Genomic DNA, 15,024 nt, shown 5'->3' with positions numbered 1-15,024 from the left:
AAACAAAGCATTGCATCAGGCAAGTATGTTCCAGCCTGGTTTCTGCTGCTGTATTTAACCAACTCCCTTGTTCCACAACCTCAAAAGACCTCTTTAAAGTGTTAAAAACTCAAGGTGTCACTTTGAGGACTAAGGGCGCCTGACCCAAGCCATGGTATTTTCAATTGCCTCATATGCATACAAAAGCTAGACAATGAAGAAGGAAGACTGAGGAACAGTTGACACATTCAAATCATGCTGGTGAAGAATATTGACTATATCATGGACTGCCAAAAGAACGAACAAATCTGTCTTTTGGAAGTACAGCGAGACTGCTCCTTAGAAGCAAGGATAGCAAGACTTCGTCTTACCTTGGACATGTCGTTAGGAAGGACCAATCACTGGAGAAGGACATCATGCTTGGTAAAGGAGAGGGTCAATGAGAAAGAGGGAGACCCTCAATGAGATGGATTGACACAGTGGCTGCAACAATGGGCTCAGACATAGCAACAATTGTGAGGATGGCATAGGACCAGGCAATGTTGAGTTCCGTTATACATAAGGTCACTATGAGTTGGAGCTGACTCCTCAGCACCTAACAACAATAACATTTAATTAGTAGACAAAATGGGGAGTGTTTCTCCCCTGAGTCCTAGTAGTGCCAGTGGTGATTTGTGAAAGATCCCCAAAGATCCTCAGAACAAGAGTGACAGTAACATAATTTGGAGAGATTCTTATTCCATTGTTAACTTTGGCAGATCAGGATTCAAGTTTAAGACACCCAGTGGATTTCCTTACAACTTCATAATTTTCTCCCATCCCAGAGCCATTGTCATGGATTGAATTGTGTCCCCCCAAAATATATGTCAACTTGGTTAGGCCATTAGTCCCAGTATTGTGTGGTTGTCCTCCATTTTATGATTGATATAATTTTCCTATATGTTGTAAATCCTAATCTCTGCCTGTGGTTAATAAGGCAAGATTGGATTATGTTGAAGAGGATTAGGGTGGGATGTAACACCCTTGCTCAGGTCACATTCCTGATCCAATGTACAGAGAGTGTCCCTGGGTAGTGGCCTGCACCACCTTTTATCTTACAAGAGATGAACGGGAAGGGAGCAGAGAATGGGGACCTCATACCACCCAGAAAGCAACACCAAGAGCAGAGCTGTCCTTTGGACCTGGGGTTCCTGTGCGGAGAATCTCCTAGTCCAGGGGAAGACTGATGACAAAGACCTTCCTCCAGAGCCAACAGAGAAAGCCTTCCCCTGGAGCTGACACCCTGAATTTGGACTTCTATCCTACTAGACTGTGAGAAAATAAATTTCTCTTTGTTAAAGCCATCCACTTGTGGTATTTCTGATATAGCAGCACTAAATGACTAAGACAGCCATGGTTTCATTTTGGTCATTATGACCATCATGACTGAAATGGCCCACTTCATCCTCTGTACTACACAGTCAACTGCTTACAGATGAGTTCTTTTGTCTGTAGTGTCTTCTACCTCATGGTCTCAGGCTGAGTGTGGGCTTTATTTTTTATCCTGCTCTGGGAGAGCCTTCTTTAAAGTCTTCTAGGTGTACCACCTCTAATCTAGTAGCAAGAAAGAAAATAGAGAAGTTTGTAGTAGAAGAACATCCTTTGTTCTATGCCATCTACCACCAGGTCTACTCAGTGCCTCTAAGCCAAAATATAGTAATTCTCACCAAGCTCAGAATTCACCATTCTACTGCAGTCATTGTTCTTACTACCCCTCATTCCCCCATGCACACTCACCTCATTACTTTGTCTCCTGTACACTTGCCGTAGCCACACCAGCAGGAACCAGAATCTGGAGAAGTTATATGCTACACAAGAAGCCAATGAGAGACACAAAACCACAGATTGCAAATAGCCAACATACATCAGGGTGGCCAAGTAAAGGACCAAGCGTGGCCTTCATCCCATGCTCCATCATACTGAGACAGGCTAGATAATGGGTTTTTGCTCCTGTTTCCAATGACCAGAATAGTCAATCCGGGAGCCTTCTGATGTCATCACATGCATCCCCTCTGTTTCACTACTCATTCCTTTGACTAACACAGACAAGACCACATCATGCATGAAATTCAGGCCAGATCTACCTCAATCATAACATGAGAATACATAATTCAGGCTACCTGGCCACCAAATCACTTACAGAATCCAATGAAATGAGAAAGGAATGGACTCAGGGAGTTATTGGGGAAATCCCAGTCACTGCAACCATGCCCCTAAACAAAGATCCCATTCAACCTCCCCACCCCCAAACTTACAAGTGAATCACTAAGCTATTCTTATGTATGGTCATAAATTGGGTGGTTTTTAGCTTATAAATATTACAAAACAGATTTAAACCTAGGTCTGCTTAACTTAGCTTATGATCTTAAATGCTAGCTTATTTTCATTAATTTATTTTGTTCAAAATCCTGAGGTCATAGGAGAGGATGGTGATAAGTAGGATGACAAGAGGAAAATGTGGGGCTTTTTCTTTGTCCCAACCCTTAGCCTTCAGCTTTTTTTAAAAAGTACTTCTTTCTTCTGCCTGGTGAGCTATGTCAGAGTAACACAGAGATAGAGAGGCAGGTAGACTAACAAGGGAGCGATTTTAGTAATTCTGTTATATAATTCAAACTTCATAATTTGATTTGGCTTTCCTGTTAATATAATTAATAAGGCTTCATAATTATCATATTTACCAATCAGGTTCTTTATCCTCTAGATTAATTGGTTAGGAAGGCCAATTAATTATTATTTACCCTCTAGATAAATTGGTTAGGAAGGCCACCTCCAAATCCAAAGAATATATAATATATTTCATTTCCCATTACCTTCCCAGGAGTGCATGATTATTTTGGAAAAAGCTTTGGCTTGAAAATTAAATTTCTTATCTTGCCCTGCTTCTTCTGAAATACCAGTTCTCATTCTTTTTTTGTTTTGTTTTTTGTTTTTAACATTACATATTCCTGACTCTTACCAATCCGTGGGAAGGCTCCTCTAGGCTATTAGTGGATCTGCTGAAGTGTTAAGGACCTCAAGCAAAAATATATGCAGTCTTTGTACTTTAAAATTCAGGCATTCCAAACTCCTAATGTGTTGTCTACTTAATACAAAATCCACAGAATTCAGAAATTGCCTTAAGAGTATTGGTAGCCATATACTAAACATTTTGTGATCTAATTTATGCATTCTCCGTATAGAAAACTTTTCCACAGGTTAGCAAAGCAAATTGAATTTCTCTTTCTCTCTTCACAAGTCGTGAGGAGGGAGGGAAGCTGTATATTTTAAGGTAAAGAGAAAGACCTAGTGCCCCGAGGATAGACTTTCTACGTATATGTTGGAAGGAAGTTTAAGTTACACATTAGTGTTTGGAATGAGATTTTTGCCAACTTGGAAAGTTAATCTTTCTTTCTAGCACAATCTCTACTAGAAATTGGGGCTTTTTTTTCAAGAAGATTTTTGCTTACTCCTTTTCAAAGACATTGCAAGACAACTTAAACTCATTATAACACATTTTCCACCTCTCCATTACCCAGTGCAACTATATATAGTACATACAGTTTCCTTTTATAGCTCCCCTTTGTTTTTGCAGACTGGAAGGTATCCACAAATGAAAGCCTTCACAAATGGAGACACACAAAGATGAAGGCTGAGGACATTCCTATGAAGCCAGGTCTCTAGGCAGCTGGTTGTTCAGTCTTCCTCCTGGCCCTTTCTTCTTGGCATTTTACCCTCAACAGGAAAAAGACAAAAAAAGAAGGTTACTCTATGGGCTCCCACTCAAGTGCCTGACTTCCCTGAGAAGTCAGATTCTTGTGTTCAAAATAGATGTAGAGTTTGGTTCAATTAAATTTTTTGACACCAGAATTGTTGAAAGAAATTATTTTATTACTGTATACTTTTTTGTTTGTTATCTTAAATATTAGTGATCTCTGTTTTTGACTCGTTTGGAAAAATAGGCTATGAACTTTTTTAAACCTTTGATAACAGGGCTCCAGCTGAACTACCAAAGGATACTGCCTCAAAGAAATCAAGTTTTGTTTCTGCTTTTTTTTTAAAAACAGTTTAACGTTCTACGTTTTCTCCTTCAAAATGTATCACTATAAACTTCTACAAACAGAGTCTTTTATTTCTCTTGTATCATTCAGATTGCTTTGTGGAGACACACACATATGGTTAATAAACATTTGTGGATTATTTCAAAGTGGTGGGTGTCAGTGTAATGATGATGATGATGATAGCAGCTAACAGACACCATCATAAGCATTTTACAGAGTTATTCAATGTAATACCACTTTTACCTAGCTGTCTTTAATTTCCTGGCAGAACTCTTAAGAATTTTTACTGTAATAAATTTCACAATTCAGCCTTCACCTCCCCAATAACAATAACTAGAATTCCAATGTTTTCCCTTTATTGTTTTGACTCCAAGCAGCTGTCACTTTTTAGATCATGCTTGTCGCCAAGGCTTAACCTGAACATACATCAGGTAGCTGCTTTGCTTGTCTTAGGACATAAAACAGTAACTAAGCCTAAGGTAACATGGCATTTAGTATAAACCCTTTGCACTTAATGTAAACCCTTGATTCTAGCTTCACTGAAGAGACGTAATAAAAATATTGACTTGAATCTGCTCTACCTTTCATCATCTTTCAGAAAAATATTGGTCTGAGCACCAGCCTTCTCACCAAATGTTGGGACATATTACTATATACCTCATTATCCCCTGTAGTGTAATAAAGAGTAATGGATTGGCTCAATTTAGAACTATAACAAAGTAACAATAGTTTTTTTCTCCCCAGTTCAGACTTTATTTCTGTCCTTAAAAAGGCATTTTGCCTCATACAGTTATGAAATTTCACTATTTAGCAGTGAGAAAAGGGTTGGTAAAACTGCCATTAAGCAAGCTTAGGACCTGACTTTTTAATAATAAATAGTGAATTTTCTTCTGGATCACAAGAGGTATTTTTGCCAACGAATAGTAATTCTCTGACAGGTTTAAGGGATGAAGGATAATCTACCATTGTTTGCTTGGGAATTTTTAAAGCACTAGCCTAGAACCAATTCTAAAAATGCTATTCTTTGATCAACCTAAGCTGTTTGCTTAGCTATATCACACTTCTGCCATTTTTAAAGACATTTGCAGTAATTGGTCATGTACAGCCTTAAAGTTTGCTACAGTTTTGGCACATCCATTTTAGCAACATCTCTAATATATATATGTAGAGAGAGAGAGAGAAAGAGAGACCTGGTGGTGCAATGGTTAAGAGTTTGGCTACTAACCAAAAGGTCGGCAGTTCGAATCCACCAGCCACTCCTTGGAAGCTGTATGGGGCAGTTGTACTGTGTCCTATAGGGTCACTATGAGTCGGAATCAACTTGACAGCAATGGGTTTGAGGGTTTTTTTTTGTTTTATATATATATATATATATATGTTTAAAGATGTTTATTCATTCACTTCATTTATCCATTCATTCATTCCATGTTTATTGAATACCTACTATGTGCAATGCAGGCTCTCCAATCTTATCCAACATTGGGCTACTGTTATGGATTGAATTATGTCCTCCTGAAATGTATGTTGTAAATCCTAACCTCCATGCCTGTGTTTATAATTCCATTTGGGAATGGGTTATCTTTGTTATGTTAATGAAGCAGGATTAGTGTAGAGTGTATCTTGAGCAATCTCTTTTGAAATATAAAAAGAGATTAAACAACTGAGCAGAGAGACAGATGGAGAAAGATTGATGCCAAGCCACATGGAGATCTCCAAGGAACCAGGAAACAGAAGCTGAAGAGATAAAGACCTTCCTCCAGAGCCCACAGAGAAAGTCTTCCCCTAGAGCTAGCGTCCTGAATTTGAACTTCTAGCCTCCTAAACTATGAGAAAATAAATTTCTATTTGTTAAAACCATCCACTTGTGGTACTTCTGTTATAGCAACACTAGATAACTAAGACAGCTACCAATTAGTAAGATTTTTATAATTCTGTTTTTAAGTTGTTCATTCCCATACAGGGAACAAAATTCAAAAGGTACAAAGGAATATACTGTATAGTGAAAAGGAAATCTCCTTGTACCCCAGTTCCCCAGCCATTTACCAACCCTCCCAAGTCTACCAATGTTACCAGTGACATTTCTATGTTAACTTTTATAGTTTTCTAGAGATATTCTATGTGTATATAGATGTATTCTTTTTTGTATATGTATAGTTACATACTGTATATACTATTCTGCATCTCTTCTTTTTTCACTTAATATTATCTATTGGTTAAGATTTATTTTTCATTTGGTCCATTAAGCAGCCCTGGTGGTACAGTGGTTAAGCACTTGGCTGCTAACTGAAAGGATGGCAGTTCCAACCCACCGGAGCTCTACAGGAGAAAGATGTGGCAGTCTGCTTCTGTAAGGATTTACAGCTTTGGAAACTCTATGGGGCAGTTCTAGTCTGTCCTTACAGATTCGCCATGAGGTGAAATCGACTCCGAGGCAATGGAGTTATTGGGTTTGGGTACAGTAGATTAACTTCAATATTATAACCAACATATTTCAATATTAAAATGCTAGTTTAAAAAAATATCCCACACTGAGTTTCTGTTAATGGTGGTGGAATAATTTGGAAAAGGATAGTGGTAATGATTACATAACATGATAGACGTAATCATTGTCACTCAATTATACATGTAAAAATGGTTGGAAAATATTTTGTTAAGTTTATTTTTAACCACAATTAAAAAAAAAAAGCCCCATAAGAAGCCTTAAAGTGACTTCCCAAAGGTCGATAAGGAGTGTGTGTTACAGAATCAAAAAAACTATCATAAACTTGTAACTTTTCTCAAAAAAAAAAAAAAATCTACAGTTATACACATGAAACAAGAACCAAAAAAAAAAAAGAGAAAGCAGTTAAAAGAGAGTCATAATAGATACATGCTCGGAGAAGAGTAAATACACTCAGAAAAAGGTGAAGAGGCAATAAATTGTGTGAAGAATGTGCGTGCTTTGTTATTCCATATGTGGCCAACATGTTCCAAGTTGTTTTTTGAATGATTAACTATCAATAATAACCTGCTCATCCAGTGAGTCAGAGCCCAGCAAGGGAGTTCTGTGGGTTTAAAGTGTTTCCGGCTTAGTTATTCTTGTAAACGCTCTAAAGAGCACAATTGTCAGGACCATTGAAGACTTTGCTTTTCAAAAAGTCCTAATGAAGGTAGCCAATTCCAAGGTGTTCACCTTTTATTTACCTAGATTGTCCACCCACAGAATTCAATGAGTGAAATTGTAGGGACATATCAGTAAATGTGAATCCTTTGTTTTGCCACCATAATTTTGACATACATAACTTTAATAAATTTTATACATAAAATTTGAATACCTGCAATGTGCTAATGTTCTTCCAATTTATCCAAAATTGATCTATCAATGTTTAAGATTTATTGATGTTTCAATGCATAAAATTAATGAAGTTTTAATATTTTATTCAAAATATTTCATTATTAAAATACAGATGAAAAAGGTACTCTAGAATAGAGCCCTGAAGTGATTTGCTGGTGGGTTTTGGATTTAAAAGCAAAACAAAATTCTTTTTTAAATAATATTTTATTGAGCTTTTGGTGGAAGTTTATACAACAAGTTAGGTTTCCATTTGACAATTTCCACATAAATTATTCAGTGACATTAGTTACGTTTATCACAATCTGTCAACATTTTTTTTAACAGTTTCTACTTGTACAGTTTAGACATTGATTACATTCTTCGAGTTGTGCAACCATTCTCACCCTCCTTTTCTGAGCTGTTCCTCCCTCAGTTAACATAAACTGTCTGCCTCCCAAGGTTCCTGTCTAATCCCGTATAGATAGTTCTTAAAAGAGCATATTGCTTAAGGCAGATCTTTTTTTAATAGCTATGCCAAACTGTTGTGCAAAACAAAATTCTTAAAATGATTTGTGGATAGGCCAAAGAAAACTGTAAAGGAAAGGACATTGATTGAAATTTTGATCTGGGTCCATAATTATGGCGATTTTGATCTTCATAAACAGCTTTGAACCTTTCTGAATCTGCAGGGTCCTTGTAAAATTCACCCCCATCAAAATTAATAAGACATTTGAGGTGTCTCAAAAAGAAAAGTGAACAAATGGGAAAATGGGCAAAGGAAAGGTACTTAGCAACAACAACAACAAAATGCAGATGACCAAAAATATGAAAAAAATCTTCAATAATAATAATAAAATCTTCAGACATGCATATTGGCAAGGGCTTCTCTGAATTATAAAGCCCAATACCTCAAGGCATATTGGCAAAGATTTCTTTAAATTATAAAACCCAGTGCGTCAAGGGTATCTGGAAACAGACACTCATCCATTGCTAGTACAAGTAATTCCAGTTCTGGGAATTTAGCTTTAGGAAATAATTAAAAATTCTTATACAAGTTGTTCACTGCGGTGTTATTTATGATAAAGAAAAATCGTACATAATGTAGATGTCTAACAATAGAGGATGAGTTAAATTGTAGTACACTGGTATTTCCAAATGATAGATTAGAAATGCAGCCTTGAAGAAAATTTGTACTTTAGAAGAAAATGAGAGAAGTGTTCATGATGTATTGTTAAATAAATGATGCAGGTTTTAAAACACGAGGTGTGGTGTGATCACAATTTGATTTTTTAAAGTAAATATGAATAAAGATAGGTACACAAAAGTAATATTAAAATATTATAACTCAAAATGTTAACAATGTTTATCCCTGAGTTGTGAGGTTACGGGGTGATATTTATTTTCTTTATAAATTTATTTATTTAAAATACTTTTTAATTGGTGCCATGACTACCTGGGGAAAAAAAAGGCAGAAACTCTGTATAGATAGAACTATTTTAAGTATCTGTGATTAAAAAAACAAACAAACCAAACCCATTGCCATCAAGTCGATTCCTACTCATAGTGACCCTATAGGACAGAGGAGAACTGCCCCATAGGGTTTCTAAGGAGTGGCTGGCGGATTCGAACTGCTGACATTTTGATTAGTAGCCGAGCTCTTAACCACTGTGCCACCAGCTAAAAGACTTTTTTTTTTTTAACTGAAAAAGATTGAGCATTACGCACAATAAAACGAGTAACAAAGGGGAGAGTGTGCTTGTTAGATAAAACCATAGAATATTCAGATTGGAGGATGGGTTAGAAATAATTTAATCCAATTCCCTTTATTTTATAGATGAACAAGTAAAGTCTAGACTTATCCAAGACCACCCAGTAGTATTTAGAATTCAAACAAAATTGGATTTTCTAATTCCTAGGATCTTTATCTTTTTTTCCTTTCTACTTATGTATAATGCAGTATCAATAGCTGGCAATTCTTTTAAAGTAAAAAAAAAAAAAAACTTGAGAAGGAAAAATTTTAGGAGAGAAAAGTTTTATCTTAAATAGCATTATAAGATGACTTTTCTTCCTATTTTTGAATTGGCATTTTATATATATGTGTGTGTGTGTGTGTGTGTGTGTGTGTGTGTGTGTGTGTGTGTGTGTGTGTGTATGTATATATACCACTCTGTACTTACCTTCAGAATAAAAAAAAAAAAACACTTGCCATCAAGTCGATTCCAACTCATAGCAACCCTATACGACAAAGTAAAACTCTTAGGGTTTCCAAGGAGCAGCTGGTAGATTTGAACTGCCAGCCTTTTGGTTAGCAGCTGTAGCTCTTAACCACTATGCCACCAAGTTTTCCACCTTTAGAATAGCTCATTTGAAATAAAACCTCTAAATACAATTTCATGATTGTGATTTAAATATCCTTCTCTTTCTTATATTTTCCTCCCCTTCCCCCAATTAGCCAGTGCTGTTAACCTCCCTCAAGGCGACATGTTAATTACAAGAAGTAAAAATTGAAATTAACTGTTTCTGCAGGCCCTGTTAGAGACTAAGTTACTGATGGCTGATGTTAGAATTGTTTAATGCAATTTTGGTTGACAAAATGTGGTTGTCAAAGACTTTATTATACTCTTGTATTAGGTAACATCGTGTACATGTCTATTCATACATTTAGCCAGTATTTATTGAGCACCTACTGTTAGACAGACACTGTGCTTTCCCTGGGTATAAAGTAGCAATCAAAACAGACCCAAACCCTGACTTTGGAGCTCATAGTCTAGTGTATATTTGAAAACCAAGTCTCTGCTAAATTGTATTTTATGAGACAGGAATCATGTCTCATTAATCAATGCAATGAATTCAGTAGGTTTTCTTTTAACATTTGTAGACTAAATGAATGAATATTCCCAGGGGTTACTTTGCCCTAAATTAAGAAGGGGTTATTATTAGCCCAGGAATATACTTCTGGGGTCAGAGAAACAATGTGGGCTAAGTAGCTCTTACATAACCTCACTATTAATTCTAGTGTACCCTTTCCTATGCCAACCTATCATTCAAATCATCCAAAATAGGATATAATATCAGGTTATGAAAAGATTCCTGACACAAAACTCATTTAAATGTGGCCACCCAATGATAAAGCAAACAGCCTTGGTGAGTAGAGACCCGTATCATTTAGACTAGAACAAATTATTGTTGTCATTATTGTCATTTTGTTCTTTAAAACAAAAACCCTTTGTCATTTATTTTCCAGTAGTTTTCATTGTTTTCTTAGATAATTTGGGGAACTAATCTATGAGATTATATGACCTAGCATTTTTGGAAGCAAGTAACAGATTTCAAAACCAAGGCTTAACAAAATCTCTAAAATGATGTATCTTTAAATGATCAGAATATCAGGAACTCTAAAAGTTTGGAGATTTTTAATTGGTATGTATTTTTTTTATTTGCTGACCTCTTGGTCAAATCAGGATCTGTGCTCTTGAATCAAAGAAGCAAAAGCCTGTAAAGGCTTTCCTCTGTCTATCCTGTAAATAATGGATTTTTCTACCATAACTTACCTAGGGAAATAAACACAGTATGAAGTGGCAAAGACTTGGCCCTCCGTAGGTCTTTTCTGGAGCCCTGGTGGCGCAGTGGTTAAGAGCCTGGCTGCTAACCAAAAGGTTGGCAGTTTGACCCCCCCAGCCACTCTCCTTGGAAACCCTATGGGGCAGTTCTACTCTGTCCTATAGGGTCACTATCAGTTGGAATCAACTCTATAGCCAACGGGTTCAACTAGTAGGTGTGTTCTACCTAATGGATAAAAGAGTGTGGCTTTCTTGGGACCTTCAAGAGTTAGCCTCTACTGTGTCTTCCAAAGGAAAGAGAATAGATTTATATTGTTCTCTGGGCTGATACAAACAGGGGAAGACAGTAGCTGTATGTGACCTTGTGCCCTGATATAGCTCTGGCATCTGTGCAGAAACTTTTTGGTAGCCTGTACTTTGCCACTTTCTAGCAAGTACAGAGATTAGGCACGTAGGGATGGAGACTCAACCAATCGACAAGATTCCAGACCTCCTTGAAGGTAGGAGAAAAGGGTCCCAATATTCTCAGGGTTTGGTTAGTTATCACTCTCAGATGCGCTATAGAAGCCCAGTTAACGAGCATGCATCATGCCACCGGCAGAAATATGTGAGCTTCGATCTCAAAGCGTATGTACTCTGAAGCTGAAATCATAAACCAGAACATCTGATGTGTGTCCCATACACAATGAGGGAGGGAGGACTGCTGACGAAAGCGTCACACGCAGCTGCTTCTAGCGCTTGGCTCTCACCGATGAACTTCCCCCCGCCCCCCGCCACTGCCACTACACCCCACCCTCTTCCTGCATGAAAGCCTCGGCTCTTTAGTTCTCGTCCTGCGTGCTGTGAAACAGGCTGTAAATTGGTATCTGTTACATCAGTATGGTTCCATGGCTGGTTGATGTGTCTGATGGGCTGTGGGGGTGACTAGCTCAGCTATGTTTGGGTCAGGAGAGAGAGTCTACCTTAAGGAATTGCGTGCTCTGCCTTGAAAGGAAGGAATCTGGCCTTTGGTCCTAATTAAGCTCCTGTTAAACAATGTCTCCTGAACAAAATGCCTTCTTCTTCCACAACTTCTCCAGCTATACATTTGAGTGTGTCATCCTGTGTGACTTCACAGTGGTGTTGTTCCTGACATCTGGAATTCTCTTCCCCTCACTTTTCCATTGCCAAGTCCTCCTTATCCTTTGGATTTAAGCTGAAATACTAATTTCTTTAAGAGATCTTACCTGACCCTACTTCCTACTGCTCACAACCAGCAATAATCCCCCAGCTCATTGTTCCATAGCACCTGGTACGTTTCTTTTTGGAACTTACCTCACCCTTATTATTAATAATATTTGTTTAATGTCTATCTTCCCTATTAGACTATAAATTCCATTAGGGTAGGAATCGTATCTATCTTTTACACTCTGAATCCCCCACATCAAGCATTATGCTTGGCAACTATTTTGTGCTTAATAAACATTTGTTGAATGAATGATGAATTACATCCTATAATCACTTTCAGATTCCTTTGTGGAATAACCTGATATTGAACTCTTTGTGCCTTTCTAGACATTCAGGTAACTTTAAGAATAGGTGTTGAATTAAAGCCAAAAGGTCTGAGTCTACTGCTTTCATCTTTCTACCACCACACTCTAAATTCTTCTCATCATGACAAACTGTTCCCAACTCCCAAAGCTATCGTTTCTAGGAAGACTGCAGTCTGTGTTCATTTTTAAATGAAACAAAAAATCCAGGCTGGCTTTCATATTTTAGTCAATTTAAAAATCATTAATCTCCCATAGAAAAGATTTCATGTAATCTGTAACTACATTTGAGAACGAGTTTGCCAACTTCAAATAAATTCTTACCAAAATACCTTCTTGTTTGCTCTAATTGTTTCTGAAATATTAAACTGATCTTGACTATCTATCTAGAACTTCTCAGAGTAGACTCTGAGTTGAAACATTTATTAATTCACTGATTCATTGATTTAACAATAATTTAGTGAGCACTATATGCCAGGCACTTTTCTAGATGCTTGTCAATATCAGTAAATAAAATAGACTCTTGCCCTCAAGGAAATAATTATAGGAGTCCTGTGACATAGATGTGCTAAGCAAATATTTCATTGCTCTCCTGCTTTTCTCAGCCCGCCTTGCAGTTAGGTCGAAATCATGTGATCACTTCTGGCCAATGGCCTGTGAAGGAAGTGACATGTATCACTTTTAGGCTGAGGAAGTTATAAATTGATGTGCCTTCCCATAACCTTCAACCTCTCGTCACAGCAATCTCAGAAGTTACATGTTCCACAATGTACAACTACAAAGTGGTGGATTCTAAGTCATCTCAGTTACCGAGTGAAGGTGTAAAATGGAGCAACACTAAAAAACGATTTAAGATTTGCTAAAGCTCTGACAATTCACTTTCCTTGCCAAAAAGGAGGCATGTTCAATATTCCTCCTGAACTACTATATTCAGTGCCACCAAATCTTGTCCTCTCCTCCCCCACCCTCACAGTAGCTCTGAAATTAATACTAATCTTTAATTGATACAAATATAAAATTAATACAAAATTTACGGGGGGGAAGGGATTTTTGGCTCATTCTAGAGGACTGAATTATGATAAGAGTCCTTATCCTGATTCTGCAAATGTTAGCATAAGTTATTGAACTTGCCTTTTTTCCACAGGTAAAATTGGAGATAATATTTTGTTTCTAATCTTACAAGGTTATTGTGATGATCAAAATGAGTTAAGTATATAAATTGTGAAGCATTTATACAAATACAATATGACCATATCTCATTGAATCTAAGATGCCAGCAATTGTGAGGCACGCCATCATTTTATATACCATAAAGAAATAATACTACAAGTCAATCTATGGCACAATGCTTACTTATCACTCAGAATTTTTAATTTATGCTTACTGAACAGTCTTATTTAGATTTTTATCATATGTCAACCACTCTTGAACATTAATAAAAGGAAAATACAAAGGAAATAATTTCACTAAGTTTGTCTCAAATGCTCCCACATTCAGAATCAGTCTTCTGAATCACTTTTTGACTCTGAGTCATTGATGCCTGCATTTTTCAGCACAGAATCATCTTCTGTGCCATCAAACACTGGTAATACAGCATTCCTTAACAGGGCTTCACTATTTTTTCTGAGATTTTCTTCCAAGTCTCTGGCGTCCATTTCGCAAGTTTCGATGCTGGTGTTTTCTTGATCTTACCAGAAGGCATCCATGGAAAGTTTTCAGGGAACAACTAAGATTCATATTCCTTGCTCATATGGTACTCAAATGGTTTGTTGACTGAAATGTGCCAGGGGTTTCAGTTGTCCAATCTTGCCGCCAGGAATAACAACCAAGTTTGCAGATGAGCAGACAATGAGAACTACGTCACAACTGCTGAGTAGCCAAAATTGACTGTAAAACACCAACTGTAAGATATGTCTCAAATTCAGAGATGTTAAAATGTGAAAATACATGTGTCTTGGAATAAATAAAAGGCAGTACTGGTATTTTACAAATAAGACATATCGTAATAAAGCCAGAGAAGATCTGCTACCCAGGAGCTCACAGATCATCCATGGCAGAATGCTTTTACTTGTGGTAAAATGTCCAATATTAATCCAAGATTCAGGATGTTAATCTAAACAGGCATTAGACAGTCTATACAGAATTGGGTGTGCAGAAAATCGGCATCTCAAAAGCCTGGCCAGTAGAAACCAGAGGCTCAGTGACAAGGAGACAGTTTCAGAGGTTGTAACTCTATTCATGGGAGAAGTTACCAGCAGGAAATCCAGTACCGGGGAATGGAGGTATAAGGCAGGATTCCTCAAAGCCTAATTCTTGAGATTAACTCTTTAAAATAATGATCTAGTCTCCTAATGTTTTCTTAGCAGGAATAGAATTAATCCTAGAATTGGAGTGAAGCTTAATCCACAGTTAGGGTTATAGATCTAAGCTCAGAGGCTAGATACAAAGTTAAGAGCTAAATATGTTATTACACTAGGCAAATGAAATGCTATCTTAAAATACCCACAGGCAGGGGCGGGAGTGGAGGGAGGGGATAGAGTCAAAGCAATAAACCTCATTGTGTTTCA

Source organism: Trichechus manatus, unplaced genomic scaffold (assembly GCF_000243295.1).
Source record: "Trichechus manatus latirostris isolate Lorelei unplaced genomic scaffold, TriManLat1.0 scaffold00073, whole genome shotgun sequence".
NCBI classification, from domain to species: Eukaryota; Metazoa; Chordata; class Mammalia; order Sirenia; family Trichechidae; genus Trichechus; species Trichechus manatus.
The sequence above is the reverse complement of the archived record's forward strand: the minus strand, read 5'-3'. Positions refer to the sequence as shown.